The 16,517-nt window shown below is 37.0% G+C and overlaps 1 long non-coding RNA gene across 1 annotated transcript in view; it reads left to right on the top strand.

Moving 5' to 3' along the window:
• The first annotated feature begins 14,475 nt into the window (after positions 1 to 14,475).
• Positions 14,476 to 16,517, top strand: part of LOC145238260 (uncharacterized) — a 48,572-nt gene continuing 46,530 nt past the window's right edge. The window contains exon 1 of the long non-coding RNA XR_013862091.1: positions 14,476 to 14,849. This is a non-coding gene — a long non-coding RNA (uncharacterized LOC145238260). The remainder of the gene's footprint in view (positions 14,850 to 16,517) is intronic.

Raw genomic sequence — 16,517 nt, forward strand, 5'->3', positions numbered from 1 at the left:
TCACCACGACTCGAAAATCATCATTTGTACCAAGATATATTTTGTCAGGTCAGGTTTATACCTGCTACTGGTACCACGTAGCCCAGTACAACCTGTCGCGGGTCGAGAAGCCGGCGACTAAACCGGCTCTCCCACTCGAGGCAACTCGGGTGAGGCGGGTGTGTGGACACCCCGCAGGACTAGAAACAAGACCTTTCAAAAAGGGCGGATGAGCTGTTGAGAGCCAACGACCATACATATCTGGAAAAGAGATGGACACCACCAGGTTCTTTGTCACCTAGCATTCGGTAAACTCACCAAAGTGCCAACACGGTCCCAGGATTACGGGAATGACTTGACTTGGACAAGATATCAATGACCTTTTTTGCGTAATTTTTATAGTCTGGAAACTTAAAGAAACCTCAGCAAATTTATAGAGCTCCTCTGGCAATTGTATTTATATTCCGACGTCGTATGCAGGTCGCCTCATCTGGGTAAATAACACTGAATGAGCGTAGCACAGTGCACGATAAACAAAGGAAACAATGAATTAAACGCAAGGTGTTACCTGACTAAAAACATCAACCAAAAGTCAGTGAGCCGTTTTCATTTATAAGTAGTAGAAATAAGCATGTGTTCCTAATTTAATCGACTATTTCCCACACTGTCACGAGTACGGTTTACTCCATTCGACTTGTCCGGAGCCGAAGTTAGTACCGAATGCCAACACATTTTATCGATTCAGGAACATACTTTATTTGTGTTTCGGCAATCCACTTAGTTTCCTGGCCATAAAAGATAGCTGGTGGTGAAAGTGTTTGCAGGGCCTACTCTAGTCTACGTCTTTTCCAAGATCTTTTTAGCGCAACACAAAAATCCTACATGAAAGCTCTATATTCTTTTAAAATGTAGCTTGACAAAAATACTTATCCTGATAGACCCTGGACTTTTGCCATCTTTTGTAGGGTGCCTCAGTGTCTTACGTGGTTATCTCAAGGGAACCACAAGGCCTGAAAAGTTACTTTTTGGGAGCACTGTCTATGGAAAATTGAGAACCACTGCATTAAACAGTAAATCAATCTGCATTTTACTGTAAATCTCAATCGCCAACCGTCTGCCTGGTTTTACTGTGTTTTCTTATTAACGCACAATGCAACATAATTTGACTTTACTTATTTAACACACTTGGCATGTGTTGGTAATTATGGGGGCTAACGCGTATTTTTAAAATCGTCCCAGGTAACTATCAAATATATTTTGTGAAAAAAGTCGAATTATCCCTCCTTTTCTAGTACCTAACACACAGTGTAAAACGTTTTTGTGTAAAAACTACGCAAAAAGTCACGAAAAACAAAACAATAGCGGAGAGATACGCACCAAAGCACTGCTAAGGGCAAAGCTTCGAAAGCCAGATTGTACAAACAACACACGAATAATGTGATGAAATCTTCATAATACGTCGAACATCATTGGTGTTGTTGAAAACAGAACATAGTCATAGTATCGCTGTACAGTGGTAAGTTATAAGTTACAATTTTTTGCGTGATGAAAAAAAAAAGTAATAGAAAATGGAAAAATATACACACATCTTGTGCAAAGGAGGTCCTGTCTGGTCAAATACGGGTGCAATTCTATGTTAGCGTGGATGTTCTGGTTGTAAAATTCCAATCACAATATGCAAATATTTTCTTCATTTGTCAGATGAATCTTCAACTTTAGAAAAAACTTGAACGCAAAATAATCTTTACACCGCACTCCGTTTGAGCGGAGTAATTCCATATTTTCATCCCACAGCTTTTGAAGAAAACTTTCTGCTTCTGGCGACCGACCAATCATTGACAAGGATTCAAATTTACATAAAGCAAAGTTGCGAATGTAAAATACATTTTCGTTTTCATTTAATAATTTGCACGATTTGTCAAGGAAAACAAGAGCTTCTTTATATCGCTTCAAGCCACACAGACATACACCTCTTCCGAAATATGCCATACGTAACAAATGGTCGGTTTCCTCATGTAAACGCAATTTACGTCTTTGGGAAATCAATTCTTCATTTACCTCATAAGCATCCTGATAACAACCCAAGCCATAGAGGTACTCACTGTATTCAAGCATTAGTGCACAACACTCGCTTTCCTTGTTTGTTTTTTTCATTTCGTTGTATGCAATCTTGCAATGTTTCATTATCTCTGCAAGATTGTTCTTGAACATATAACACCTTGCCATACATGTGCTAATCTGCAGTTCTGATACAAACATTATCCCATTGGAACGGTAATGTTTTAACTGTTCTGCATCTTTCAGTGCTTCATCTTGCTTGTGTAATTCGGTAAGGCACAGGGAGCGTTGCAACAGGTAATAACTTTTCACATTCATTGTCAAATCACTACGTTTAAGTTCTTCTGTACATACAGTAACAGACTTTTCATATTCTTTACAGTTGTACAAACTTATTGCCTGCAAAAGCTTTAAAAGCCATAGCTGATTTTGATTACTGACGTCCAGTACATTGCATTCATCTCTCAGTATTAGAGCAAATCTGAACAGACCTAATTCACATGCCAAAAATGCCGCTTTAACTGGTGAAGTCACAAACTCAATAGTTCTCTGTTCATCTTGTTCAGTTTCGTTCCTGACATCTTTAAAGCAGTCAATAACATACTTTTGAAGTGATGCAGTGGTATTTAAGCCGTCTACAAGTGCTCTGTTTCCCATGTGAATGCTTTCCAAACAAGATGGTTTACCAAAAAACTCTATGGGTTGATGCATTATGTCATTTTGACCTGACGTCTTGCAGTACAAGTTCAAACGCAATTCATACGCAACTGCCACAGAAAACTGTAGTTTATCGTACATAGTCCTGTCCATTATACTACGATCGCTCAACTCATCAAGAATGTCGAAACAAGAAAAAGCTTTGCATTTACGTAGACGACCCAGAGCTAAAATAAAGAGTGAACCAGTCCTTAATGCAATGCGCTTAATGTCTATTGTAGTTGGTAAAGTCAACGTCTTCATATTAAACGACTTGTAGTATTGTTTTATATTTCTTTCTAATCTCTCATTCTCCTGACCTATTTTATTAAGCCTTTTTTTCACTTCGTCTTGAAAGTTTTTATGTACACCATCATCACCGAACAAAAAACAAGTTGTTGTCAACATATCTGCTAAATGATATCCTTGTTTCAAATCCTCATCTCTTTCCAAGTACTTTACCATCTCACTGACAGGTTTGATTAGCTCAGTTGTCCATGGCTTATTCTGTGTCGTTGTTTGTCTTCCCGGTGGGTTTTTGCTCGCATGAGGAGCAAATCCATCAGGAGAAATTCCACATGTAGTGCGTTCGTCATAAAACCAATCTTCTTCCTTGTTTAAGGGATTATTAAGACATGGAATGGCCAAAAAACTTAGCAAAGTTTCGCCCAGACGAACCAGAATCATTTGGTAAACTGTTGCAAACCATCGGAAATATTCCAAAATCTTTTCGTAATCAGGCTGTTCCTGAATTCCTTCCTTCAATACTATAATGCTCTCTAAATCAGAATATGGAGTAACCTCTTTTTTAGCCAAAGATCCCGTTCCTGCCAAAGCAAACTTACAGGGTGCTTGCCCTAATAAGTGAACAGTTTCTTTTGCAATAAATTTCATTATGCTCATGTATGTTTCAGTAACATAAACCTGTATATTTCTCACTTCTTTCACTCTTTTCCTCCGCATTGCATTAAGTGTTTTGCCATTCAAGTTATCGCACATTGGTTTCAGCTCACTAATTTTTTTATTTGTATTTTCACGAAAATCTTGAATTTCTTTTTTGATGTCTTTAACAGCTTTACTCACCAACTCTGCATGCGGATTTGCAGCGTTGGCCTCCGTCATGATATGAATGCACACGTTTTCGAGATCTTTTTCAATGACATTAACATTTTCAGGCTCCCTTAACACAGCTGATGTCATTAAAGCAACACTTTGAATGAGACTGATCTTATCTGGACTCTTCTCTTTGTACTCGAGTCCCAACTGATGCAAAGTTTTTGCTGATTCCTTTGGATCTTTTTCCACACCATTGTCATAACATTGTTTATATCTCAACTTATTTGCCAAATCGTTGATGACCACGTCTGTTATTATATCGTTCAAGCAATCGTACGAATCTAAGCATGCACACATTTTTAGCATTTTAATTTTTTTCCTGTATTAAAATCACAAGCACATGTGAACCATTTTATACTGACCAATTTGTTTACCACCTCTTTTTTATTTGTATGTATAAATTTCTTCTATACTATGTCATCTTGATACGTGCTAACTTTTAACATTGAACTAAGTAAGATTTGTTCTGCTATACTGTGACATTTTACGATGGCATTAAACGCTCCTTGTAAAAAGTAATGTTTACAATCTTTATCCAACCGCCTCTTCCTCGTCAGCTATCCCAAATCAAACTCCGTGGAGTTGGGCCAACAAAGGCGGAGGTTTCACCTGATACGCGTCTACATCGCTTCAAGCTTTTTCTCACAAATTAAAACAATCGCTCTCAAAAGGCGCTTATGTTCTCCCATGAATTCTGGCCATCTGATAGTGTACGAATGTGCTTGTGGCAACACGACTCCACAGTGCACACTGAAAGAGCTTTGATTAAAACTTTAAACTGCTATTGTTGCGACAATAACGAGGGTATTTCCGTGTAAATGGGTTATATGTGCATAAATTTTTTAGAACAGTATTTCGAAATAATTGGGGTTAACAAGGTTTTTGTTCAACAAACAGCGAAATCATGTGTACTGGTTGTAAAAATTACTGATATATGCGGTATACCGTTTCGGTTTACGTAAAATGAAACCACGCTAGATACGTTTTTTTTACCTGAGTTAATCTTTGTGCAAATAACTTTAAAGACCTTCAACAAAAGAGACATATATACATTGATACTTTTGTCGCATAAAAAGTGTAGTTAATTTGTTAAACAACTTTTAGTCGGTTTCGTAAACCCCGTTCTTAACCGTATAAAAAGGCAAAAATTACGCTCGTTGAAAAAAAAATAAAAAAAAATATAATGTGTATTTAGCGCACTGGTTTTGCTTAAAATTCTACTGTCTTTCTGAAAACAAAACTTCATGGCGATAAGATAATTGCAATACATTTTTTTTCTAGCAGCCTAAAACAGTCGAGTGCCAGACGCAGACCTATGCCGTCCCTGTGTCTCTAAGGTCAATCGTTGACGTCACATGGTTGCCAGGTAATGACGTGTTGAGGAGGTCGAAGACACTTTTTGAACTCGATTACGTTGCGAAAAACAAAACTTCGCAATGAGTAACTGTTTTAATGTGCCGGCGCACTTAACATAACAACTAGATCGATATTATTGTTGGAACTGAAATTGCGTAATTATTTTTTATACTCATAAATGTCCTTGATGTAACTTAAATGTTAACCGAACGTCAGGTGTCAATTTTTACAACATGTAGCCACAGCATCTTTTTTGTATGGCTCGCAAAAGGACGTTACAGTTAAAATAACATCGCGTACCAAAAACACAGACCAAACGTAATATAATACCAGAGGTTTTTTCCCACGCCTCGCGGCCCCATTGTGTGAAAAAATTTTGTCAAATCCACGACTTCTTTTAAAACGTTTAAGGTTACCGGCTAAACACACAAACAACGTGCGGAGGTTTGTGTGCCTGCCTCGCAACACAAAGGCTGATAAAAGTGTTGGAAGTACCGTTGTTGTGCTTTTGTGTTTTAACCTGTTGAAACTAAACTACAGTGATGGAATGTTAATACACCAATTGACCATGCTTCGAAAGTTCGACAAAACTTGGTGACACATCCCCAACTGGTAACAATGACAGACTTGTTCCAATTCGCAAGGGTACTCGAAAAAAACTTTGTAATGACATACAGAGGTTACAAAGGACGCAAACCTCGTTTTGTAATATGAAACTGTCTAATTTTAGATTTCGTAAAATGTTCATTTGTTTTCATGTTTTTGGGGACAGGCTTTTTTGGGATTTTGTTCTCGCACATGCAAATCATAAAATGCAATTGGTTTCCGTTAAAATTCATGCGGGCTACGCTTGATGTTGTGCAAACTACTTGTGTGTTGTTCATCGCATGTAACTTGGAATTATTTGATTGAGCTGTATCAGACCCTCTATAACAGGCAACATAATCATCGACGATCACTGTCTTTTTCAAGTATAACTTTAAATATGAAAAAAGGTTTCCAAAGAAGCAGAATCAGTCGATAATACTTAATAAAATATATATTTCGCCCATTGACATCGTCAGTTTTTGTAAAACCATGGGTTAAAACAACAGTAAAATGAAGATAAATCAAGAATAAGATAAAACCAACGACATAGAACCTACACCACTTCACAGGTAAAAAAGCGCTGACTGTGCGCCTATGGGCCCGGCAAGCAGCGTTGCGTAAACCCGCACACCAATCGAGTATTATTAAAAAGTCTGTTGAAACGTGCCTAAGAAATCGTGCGGGTACAAAAAATAAAATAAGAGGCGGTGGGAGGCGCAATGCTAAAACACCCTGCAAGAACAAAGATCAGAACAACAAAAACAAAAAGCATAGAGCACCAGACACGGCGTATTACCCTTGTGCAATATTTACAGTCTTCATTATTTGTTTAGTTTTTTTACTGACCAACACTGCTGTGTATTTTGCACTTATACAGCCTGAAAGCGTTACAGATACGGCCAATATATCGATACGTTTAGTAAAACCTTGTTGCAAACACATTTTGCATTTCTGGGTCCACCAAGCCTTGGTAATGTGTTAGGTTCTCATGATTTTTTATTTTAACTATTAACTATTTCAAATTTCGATTAGATTGACTTCGTAAAAATCACGGAACTTACTGAAGAATTTATTGTCATGCCGTTAAGGTTAAACAAGGCAACGGGTCATTTATATCCAGATAGCACTTCAACTTCATCTTACATTTTTTTTTGATCTAGTGCGTTTCAAAACCTTTGAAGGTTTTTGTTAGAATGCATTAAGCAAAAAAAATGCGACCTACATTTTTGCTGATTTTTCACAATAATGGCTAAAACTGATGGATCACATATTGTAAATAAAAATCCTTCAACACGGCACATTTTTGCAAACACACAGAACACAGCAACGATCATAAATTACCAACAAGTCAGCAAAGTTGTAACTTAAGTAGCAAGGCGTCAAAAACCCAGTGTAAGAAAAGCATAAAAATATAATGTAATAGGGTGCCATTTTCAGCCGTTTAGCTACGCAGTTTAGCTAAGCAACTGTAATGTTAAGCAAAGTGGTATCCAACTTTAAAGCCTTTGCCAAACCTAAAATGTGCAAACATACATCATCAAGATCTTTGCTGATAGCATCTGCATTGTCAGGCTGCTTTTCTTAACTTATTTGCTAACTCGTTAAGTGTTACTTCTGTTATTATATCATTTAAGCAGTCGTACGATTCTTTACATGTCGACATTTTAGCGTTGTGTCTGCAACAAAACCGTTTAACAAAATTACTCGAAAATTGCGATTGTCTAGTAGCCTACTTAAGAATGTTTATAACTAAATGAACACCAAAAAGGCTAATATGCTTTCACTTTTCAACTCAAAAAGGACCTATCAGTTTGACCACAAGCAGTTGTAGTGTTGTTGCCTTTTTGACGCAACTGTTTGTAAAGTGTTTTAATGAATGTCTAATAAAACGGACATTAATGTGTTTACATTACCAATTTGCACGTTTTGTTTGTTATTGGAAGGACTCGCGAATAATACCACAGTTCTACCCTGAGCTGTTTGCTAATAACAGTTCTATGAAAGCATTCTTAGAAAAATTCATCTTGGCTATTTTGGTTTATTAAATCATCTCCACATTTTGTCTACTTCTTGGGAAACGAATAAAAAACGTTCGAATTTTACCTGACAACGTAAAGTGACGGTTGGTTAACTTTAAAAACTAGTCTCTTTACAGCGTCGTGTGTTTGGTTACAATACATACTACTAATCATAGTAGTATCCGGTTACGATTTCACACTACGATTCACAGAACGACCAAGCAACATACATATAAAGTTTCAAACCAACCGGTGCGCAATGTGTTTTTATTTCCTGAATTAGATTTGAGTTTGGCTGCAGTTCCATTCGGTCACCATCAACCTTTACCAAAATCCTTCTCGCTTAGCCTTCATTTGTTTCTTGTTTCTTACTTAGCCTTCATTTGTTTCTTGTTTCTTACTTAGCCTTCATTTGTTTCTTAATGTTGGTACAGTTCAACTTCTCAAAAAACCTTGTGGTGTTGCATCTGCAATTCTTGGTGTTAAACTGCCTCAACCATGTCACATAAAGCCCATCCTTTGGCAATTGTTTTAAAAAGGGTGTATTCTTGCAGTACGGAACGCTTAAACCAGCCAAACGCCGACACCCTGTCTCTGACGACAGGTACATGTAGCGACGTGAATAAAATTACAATAGTTGGACAATTCGTAAACTCAAAACAGGTTACGTTTGCTTAGTTAGTCAAAAAGTGTTTTCCTTGTATGGTAACCTTTACCTACGTACAATATACAAAATGTTAGGATTTGTATTTGAGAACGTACCTGGTTAAATCTCGGTATGACATTGTATGGATAAAGCGCGGTCCCAGTTGACGAGAGTGTGATTGCAACCGCCTGCATTTACGATATTTGTGGTCTACTGCGTCATCTAGTGACATAAGCCATTACTCATCAAGGTGGTTTATGTTTGCTATGAAACATCAGACTTTGCTATATTTTTCCATTTGAATTTTTTAAAACTATGAACTTTTTAGTGGTTTGCATAGTCGAAAAGTTGTAGCGATTACGACAGCTAAAACCGCAGAAACCAACTTGTATTGTGAGTATTGACATATGGGCTCATTATTACTCTATGTTGTTTTCGTATGAGACAAGCCCTGAGTGTTGGTTGCGCTTTGTAGTTTGAAGTTTACGCTTCACAAACCAACGAAAGGCACCCAAAAGCGAATGAATTTATGAAGTGCTTGCCGTTTTATTGGTTATAATCGTGATACTTTCCACTCTAGAGATAAAATATTGTGTTTTTTTCACACATATTTGAACACGCGTATGATATCCCTTGTCTTTTATGGTTAAGTTGATTATATTAAGTGTTTAGTACTTCTCGATTTTAACACAGATTTGCATAAAACATATGTTGCACTTTGCACCACAGCTACACAAACCTGACGTTTTGTAGCTTAAGTTAACCATTTATTTATTTTTTATTTTCATGGATGCAAACAAAATTTGCAGGATTGTTTAAAACAAATTTTTTTTGCAGTCGACAGAACGGCACAGGGTTGGGTCAATTTCGGTGGTTGAAAACATCCCGATACGAGAAGCTAGTCGCGAAGGGCCTCTGAGCTATGCAATCACAGGATCGCCGTCAGGATGGCTGCCATGCCATTAAAAAAGTTCTGGAGATGTTGGCCAGTATAAAACTTCTCAGGGTTACCAAAATATTGCATCTTCTGTCTGGGCATTTTATTATGTAACATAATGTGGGTCTTTTTTTCGAAAACTTAGCTATAGTCCGACACCATCTTGCGCTAATGAGGCTCACGATTTTTATAAGAAGTCCTAATCTAGGTAACGTAACTTTAATGTTAATTGTTTAGAGGATGTTTAATCCCAGGATTGGCCAACTTGTTAGTCGTTAAGATCGACGAAAATTTTCGTATTTGTACACGATCGACTAATCAGTAATAATTTAGTGTGCCACTAACACAAAGCAATAACGCAAATTTCTGCATGAGATTGATTGACAATTACCACATATTTATATTGATGAGTTTTATTGACAAGCATTATTTGGTTCTTAGCAAAAAAGCTGTCGCATACGTGTATATATTTTCATCAAAGTAGTCAGTGGGATGTTGGAGTCATCCTCTCGTTTACCAACTTTTTAAAATTGGGCGTTCATCCCGTTAAAAAGCGAGACAAAAGAAAGTAAAGAACGTGTATTGTTATTCGCGCATTTCTCAAAAATGTTGTAAAAATTGTTGTGCGTTTGACAGAATTCAATTTTAAGATAATTAAGCTTCACAGGCGACAAAACGGTACAGGGTTTAAGTCAGTTGCACGAGTTGTGTACATCCCGATATTAGGCGAAACTCGTCCTGGTCCGGTCGACACAAGCCATGCCATACAAGGGTTTGTGTTAGGATAGTCCGCATGCCATTGTGTGTAAATATTTCCACCTCTAGAGTTTACCGCATTTTCATTCTAAAAGCAAAATGTATTAATAATCATCGCAACTTGAAAGTAGACTAGCTACAACTATGTAATCATGTCCCAGCTTGTTTAATTTGTGGATATGAACATACTGTTTTAACGTGGCAAATACTTGGCAATAATTTACCGGCTTAAAGATAAGAGAATGTTTACCCGATATGTTGTAGCCAGCCATACTTTAACAAACTCGTATGTTGGATGATTAACGAATGCAATCCATGCCTCCTGAATGTAATTGTAGAGTATATTATACATTTCTTCAGTTTCTATGTCAACCAATGTGGCTCCGTAGAAGTTACACAGACTCGCAGCATAGGACTTTCCTCGGTTACTACCGTATTTCGCAACGGTCCGCGGTAACCAGTAGCAATGACCTCTGTACTTGATACCCGCACAATTTCCTTTTTCTGCCAATGGAAAAAGTTCCAGAATAGTTGCAGCAGCAGTTTTTTAAAAAAAATGTAGAATAAATTTTTTAACATGCAGATAGTTTACACATGCGTCTAGATGACTGATTGGTCAGCGCAACCGCCTTTTGTTTACAAGGCTGTGGGTTTTAATCCTATCTCGGTCGCTTGTGTTTTCTAGGGCAAGAAACTTTAACAGCATTGCTTTTACCCTGTGATTCTCGTAGGTTAAATTAAATTGTCAATTCACCAACTGTCCAAGTTGAAATGTCAAATAAAAACTGTTCAACGAACAGACAGCTCAACGGCGGACTCATTGCGAGCATAACGCATCCGTTGCCCACCCACCAAGGCTAAACCCAAACCAACAAACAAGCAACTACTTTTTTGTGATTTGATTTTTGGAAGTTTAAATTCTGGAAACATTAAAACAATTCCATTTTTGATCTCATGTGACTTTGTCTAATTGTCTTACCATTTATTATTTCATTTATACGATTGTCGATTTGAGTCCAATTCATCAATGGTAGAGGCCCAATCGGACCGGGTCGGCCTTGCACACCCTGCTATCCTCTAGGTCCGCGTTTTCCAGGTCTGCCAGGGGGTCCCCTTCTTGTTGACTGATTTAAAGAGCTTGAAGGTTGTTGCTCAAACAAGGTGTCAAGCTGGCGACAAACCAAATAAGTTTTCTGATTACCATCGTGACCACGTGACGTACTAAAAACTGCCAGGACAAGACGATATTGAATAAAACGAGCATTTCGCAGATCCAAAGCAACTGAATCATGCTTGTTATTTGGAGTTATTTATAAACAGCAAAGGCAACACAGAAAAAATGGTTACGCATTAACCGACCAAAACTAAACTGATGCAAATCTCGTAAAGTCCCGAATTTAAGCACCCATAACATTACACTGCAAAAACTTGTTGGCCTAGTGGTAAATAAAGTTTGCGGCCAAAGCTGAACTGATGCAAATCTCGTAAAGTCCCGAATTTAAGCAGCCATAACATTACAAAACTTGTTGACCTAATGGTAAATAAAGTTTGCGGCCAAAGCTGAACTGATGCAAATCTCGTAAAGTCCCGAATTTAAGCAGCCATGACATTACACTGCAAAAACTTGTTGGCCTAGTGGTAAATAAAGTTTGCCACCGGACAGCACACTTTGCAAATGTTTGAAACGATTCTAGTCGTATTTTAAACATACCTCAAGCCTATTCATGTAAGTAACATATTAATTGATTTAAACAATGATCAGGTTATATAGTTTTTAAATGAACTACTGGGCCAAATAAACTGTCTGAAATTAAAATCCAATCAGTCCCCTGTTGTCTGGATTTTTAGACCGCGGGCAGACCAGCAAAACATGTTGAACTTGAAATTTGTGGGTAAACATATGTGAGGAGGGCGCCGCATCACACAATGACTGCTTTTACAACAAAATATAAAGCGGTGATAAATGGTAACCGATGCAACGTTGTTTGGACAATCATTTGTTTATTTTTGTCACGAAATATCTGACTCTCGTTTAAGTGCAGCGTCGAAGCACTTGTGTGTGTACATTTCGAGTTAATCCGATTGCAAGAAGACACGTTTCACAGATAAAATAGGGATAACACACTGAACATCGTCTGAAGGCTATTTGTCTGTTTATTATGTATTTTTGCGTGTGACCTGATCTGGCAAAAAACGTAAAAGAACGGACGCTCAGAAGAATAAGTAAAATAAATATATCCATGATAAACACGCCAACTTCAAGACAATAACAAAGTTATTATGTCCAGTTTATTGAATGTTGTGGTGTGATTTGGTGTTAGTTTATTTCGCCAAGAAACATATACGGAAACCGTGTCCATTAGGTGAAAACAAAAAAACTTACGTAAAATTTACAACAGATGCGAATACTAAAGGCAAACAATTTTATTTTATTAGGTAAATTCGCAAAATGTTTTTATTAGGTAAATTCGCAAAAAGTCCTCTTCTTACAGGCGACAGAACGGCACAGGGCTTGGGTCACTTTCTGTTGTTGAAAACATCCCGATACGAGAAGCACGTCGCGTAGGTCCAGTTGATATTAGCCATGCAATGACCGGACGGCCGTCAGGGTGGCTGCCATACCATCGTGTGTATACATTCCCAGCTCCGGAACTCAGCGTTTTGTTATTCTGTTAATAAAAATGTAATCAGTAAATCATCAACCAAAACTTGCAAATTATTGATTTCCTCTTTTTTGTTGCAAAGTTTTCTGTTTTTGTGGGGTATTTTCAGCAAAGTAATACCTTTTTACGGCCACGAAACTATTTATCTTTTGTTTTGTCGGGAAAATCAATCACCCTTCAAAAATGTAAACCAAAAATACATTGATTTACTACCTGGTAAGTAAAAGCCAGCCACACTTCAACACTATCCTTTGTTGGTCGATCGGCGTACATTATCCAAGTTTTCTGTACGTACTTATAAAGTACATCATACATTTCAGAAGATTCTATGTCAACTAACGTTGCCCCGTAAGAGTTGCAAACACTGACAGCTGTTGATTTTCCTCCAGAACCTCTGTAAGCAGCAACAGTCCGTGGAAGCCAGTAACAATGATCTTTGTACATGACACCCGTACATATTCGTTTTTCTGCAAATTCAGAGAATAAATGCAATTTTAAAGCCCTGATCTATGTTACAATAAAAATTAAGCAACGTTGCCATCATCATCATACCGTTTATTATGTCTTGTATACGGTGTTCAATTTTGGTCCAATTTACCACAGATTTCGGGCCAGCTGCTCCTTTTAATCCAGGAGGTCCTCGTTTTCCAGGTCGACCTGGAGGTCCACGTATTGTTGATTGGTTCAACGAAGCATGTTGCTCAAACAAGGTGTCCAGGGGGCGGCAAACTAGGTAATTTGTCTGCTGGTTGTTATGACTATAAGAATTACCAAATACTGAAAAGAAAAGAGCTAGTCCAAACAACACATACAGCCACATTTTGTCTAAATTTTGAACTATTAGTGACTTGCAAAAAGTATCAGAGAGAATAGCAATAAAAACGATACAGCATTTTTATTTTTGGTCAAAACGTGACTGTTCACAGTCATTAAGCCTAAATCAAATCGAAAAGCTGTCGTGACATTAATAAGTGTCTGTTCTAGGGTAGTACAAACGTTTGACGAAACTTCTGTGCTACTTTTTCCACAGACATTGCTGCATTACTAAAACGACTTAATAAATGATCAGTTTTATAATCACAATGAATGTTTTTTGACTTCGTAATAAAATGTCGCAAACGATATTTTGATCAGTTTGAAAACGTTTTGTTTGATAAAGATTGGGACTTTAACAATTTCAAAAAAATGTTTTCACTAACAAATCAGACTTGTCCGACTAATGAACTCTGCAAACCATGTTTTTTGCCAAGTGTGTTTTGTTGTTCAGCTACAATCCATTGCTTAGGAAAACATAAGTGGTTGATATGGTTGAAACCACAACCTTGTAAGCAACTCGGTCATCTTCGCGACATTTTCTGTGTGGAGATTTCGGGATTGGGACTTATGTTTTAATGCAGTGGTGCCGCTGCTGCTGTTTTCTTTTGCTTGGAAAAATAACCCTACATCAACTCAACCTATGTTTTCCTCTGTGGTCGGTGTCGTAAAGTGTTCGGTTACACTGCAGTTGCTGTGGTAGCGAAAAAACAGCTAAAGGATTTGTGAAGTTCCGTAATTTTGGTTCTATCCTGGAATCATCCCGGGTTTAAATCAGACAAATCAGACAAACTCGTTTAATGCTAGGCGTTGACTCAAAAAATAAGTTCAGATGGTTTTATGTTTGCGAACAAAAATTGCAAAGAACATTTGTGACAAAGAATTACGTCACAGGCAAGATACATACCGCAGGCCAAAACGAGTTTCGTCATATTTAAATCGCAACTAAGGGAATCTCCCATGGGTTATTCCAAAGTAATCTGGCGCGGGTGTTTTGATTTCGAACCAAATGTCGCGATTTTGAACTTAAAAATGCCGATTCAACACCATTATGTGTATTGATTTCGTTTGACGTGTTTCGTTTGATGGTTTGCTGCAAGTGCAACCGTGTATACACATATTTTTTAAAGCATGTTGGCCGCATCTATTATTACCACTATCATCAAACTAAACTGGATTAATGTTCTATTTCTATGGAGTGATGTGCAACAAATTGAATGCTGGTAAGTTCTTTTAGGAAACATGTGTGAATTACCATATTTTAAGTGTGGTGTAAATAGTACCATTTAAACTATTGCAGTGTTTTTTGTCAGGTACTATATGTGGTAATACTTGACAACAAAATACAAAAACAAACTCTAGGCAAAGTGAATATGGCTCGTCTAATTCTTTTTCTATGTCATTGTTTGTTAAAAGTTAGGTAAATGTTAGTTAACCTTTAAACCTACATCAAGTTTTGGGCTGTTTTCTAAAATGTGTTTTACTGATCACACTTCTATTGAAAGATCTTTGAGCAGTTATAACTACAGTTTTCAAAGAATAGAACTTTTTGTGGAGATTGTAAATTTTCTGTGGAAATTGAAACAAATAAAGTAAACTGTCACATAATGTACATAATTGTTAGTACAATGTTTAAAATTTTCTGTAGAGTTATAGAAATGTGTGATGGTATTTATGTTATTATTACTTTCTAACCAGGACATAAAATATTGATACAAGTCTTTTTTCTAATATTTACGGTTCTTAGGTAAAATTTCTAGCATTTCCTAAAAAAACAAACATTTTTATTCTTTACAATTACAGTATTTAATTTGAATGTGTCATAATGCCATAAAAAACATGCAGTGTCATAAACGTGAGCTTCAGTAGACTGGACCAATAATAATAAATACACATTTGTAAAATTGCCTCATTTTGCAACAACAACAAGTCTCTTTCTAAATAAAAAAACATTACCAGTTAACAGCTTTTTTTAAACTGAATTAAGGGCCTACTGAACAACAAAAAAAGAAAATTAAATACACAAATTTCACAAGGAAATCGGCTTGGATTACATGTATATATGATGTGATACAATTGCAGATGTTATGTGTTTTTGTCTTTATAGATTGGTGCTGGTGATTTTTGTTACTACATTAATACAGTAAGCGGGATGACAAAGTAATAGCTCAAATTTGCTCATCAACAGATTAAAAAATGCATGCACAATCCTTGCTTGAGGATATTGACACATAATATACATACAGTTATAGGTCATCAAGATTTATAGTTATGCCAAGCCCATTAGCAATTTGATTATTTGCAAATCTTTCAAAAGCCTCATCAGTGAATGAATCATTTGAAAAGACGTTATCCAGTTGCAGTACACCATCGAAATGTAACAATGTGTTTTGTGGCCTGATGGGGTAATGAACAGTTGAAATATCTTCAATTGGTTTTGGCCTCATGTTGTATCTAAGGCCAACTGGATAAAAGACAGATGGGGAACAGTCATAAGGATATAGGGGCCCAATTCCTAGTTCCCTTTCACAATCTTTTACAACCAAAGCACTTTGCATGAACATTTTTTTGGTGGCACAGTTATCAAAAACTTTCTTGCACATTTCTACTGCACATGAAGCAGCAGAAAGACATTCATGGAACCGTTGAAGTGTGTAAAATCTTTTTGCCAAGTTGGTAATGTCAATGAAATACAGGTCGGTGTACAATAAAACAATGCCTTCCTTTACTTCATTGAAAGCTTTTTTATGATACACAAGACTCTCGTTGTTTCGTCCCAAGATGTGCAAACTTGCCCCAATATCAGAATACAAGCGATGGAGGTTTTCTTCACCAGGAAGTAAATTCCCATCAGTACAAACTTCCAGCTTTGTGGTTTGAAGATCAGGCAA

The sequence above is a fragment of the Phallusia mammillata genome, chromosome 7 (assembly GCF_965637545.1).
Source record: "Phallusia mammillata chromosome 7, kaPhaMamm4.hap1.1, whole genome shotgun sequence".
Lineage (NCBI taxonomy): Eukaryota > Metazoa > Chordata > Ascidiacea > Phlebobranchia > Ascidiidae > Phallusia > Phallusia mammillata.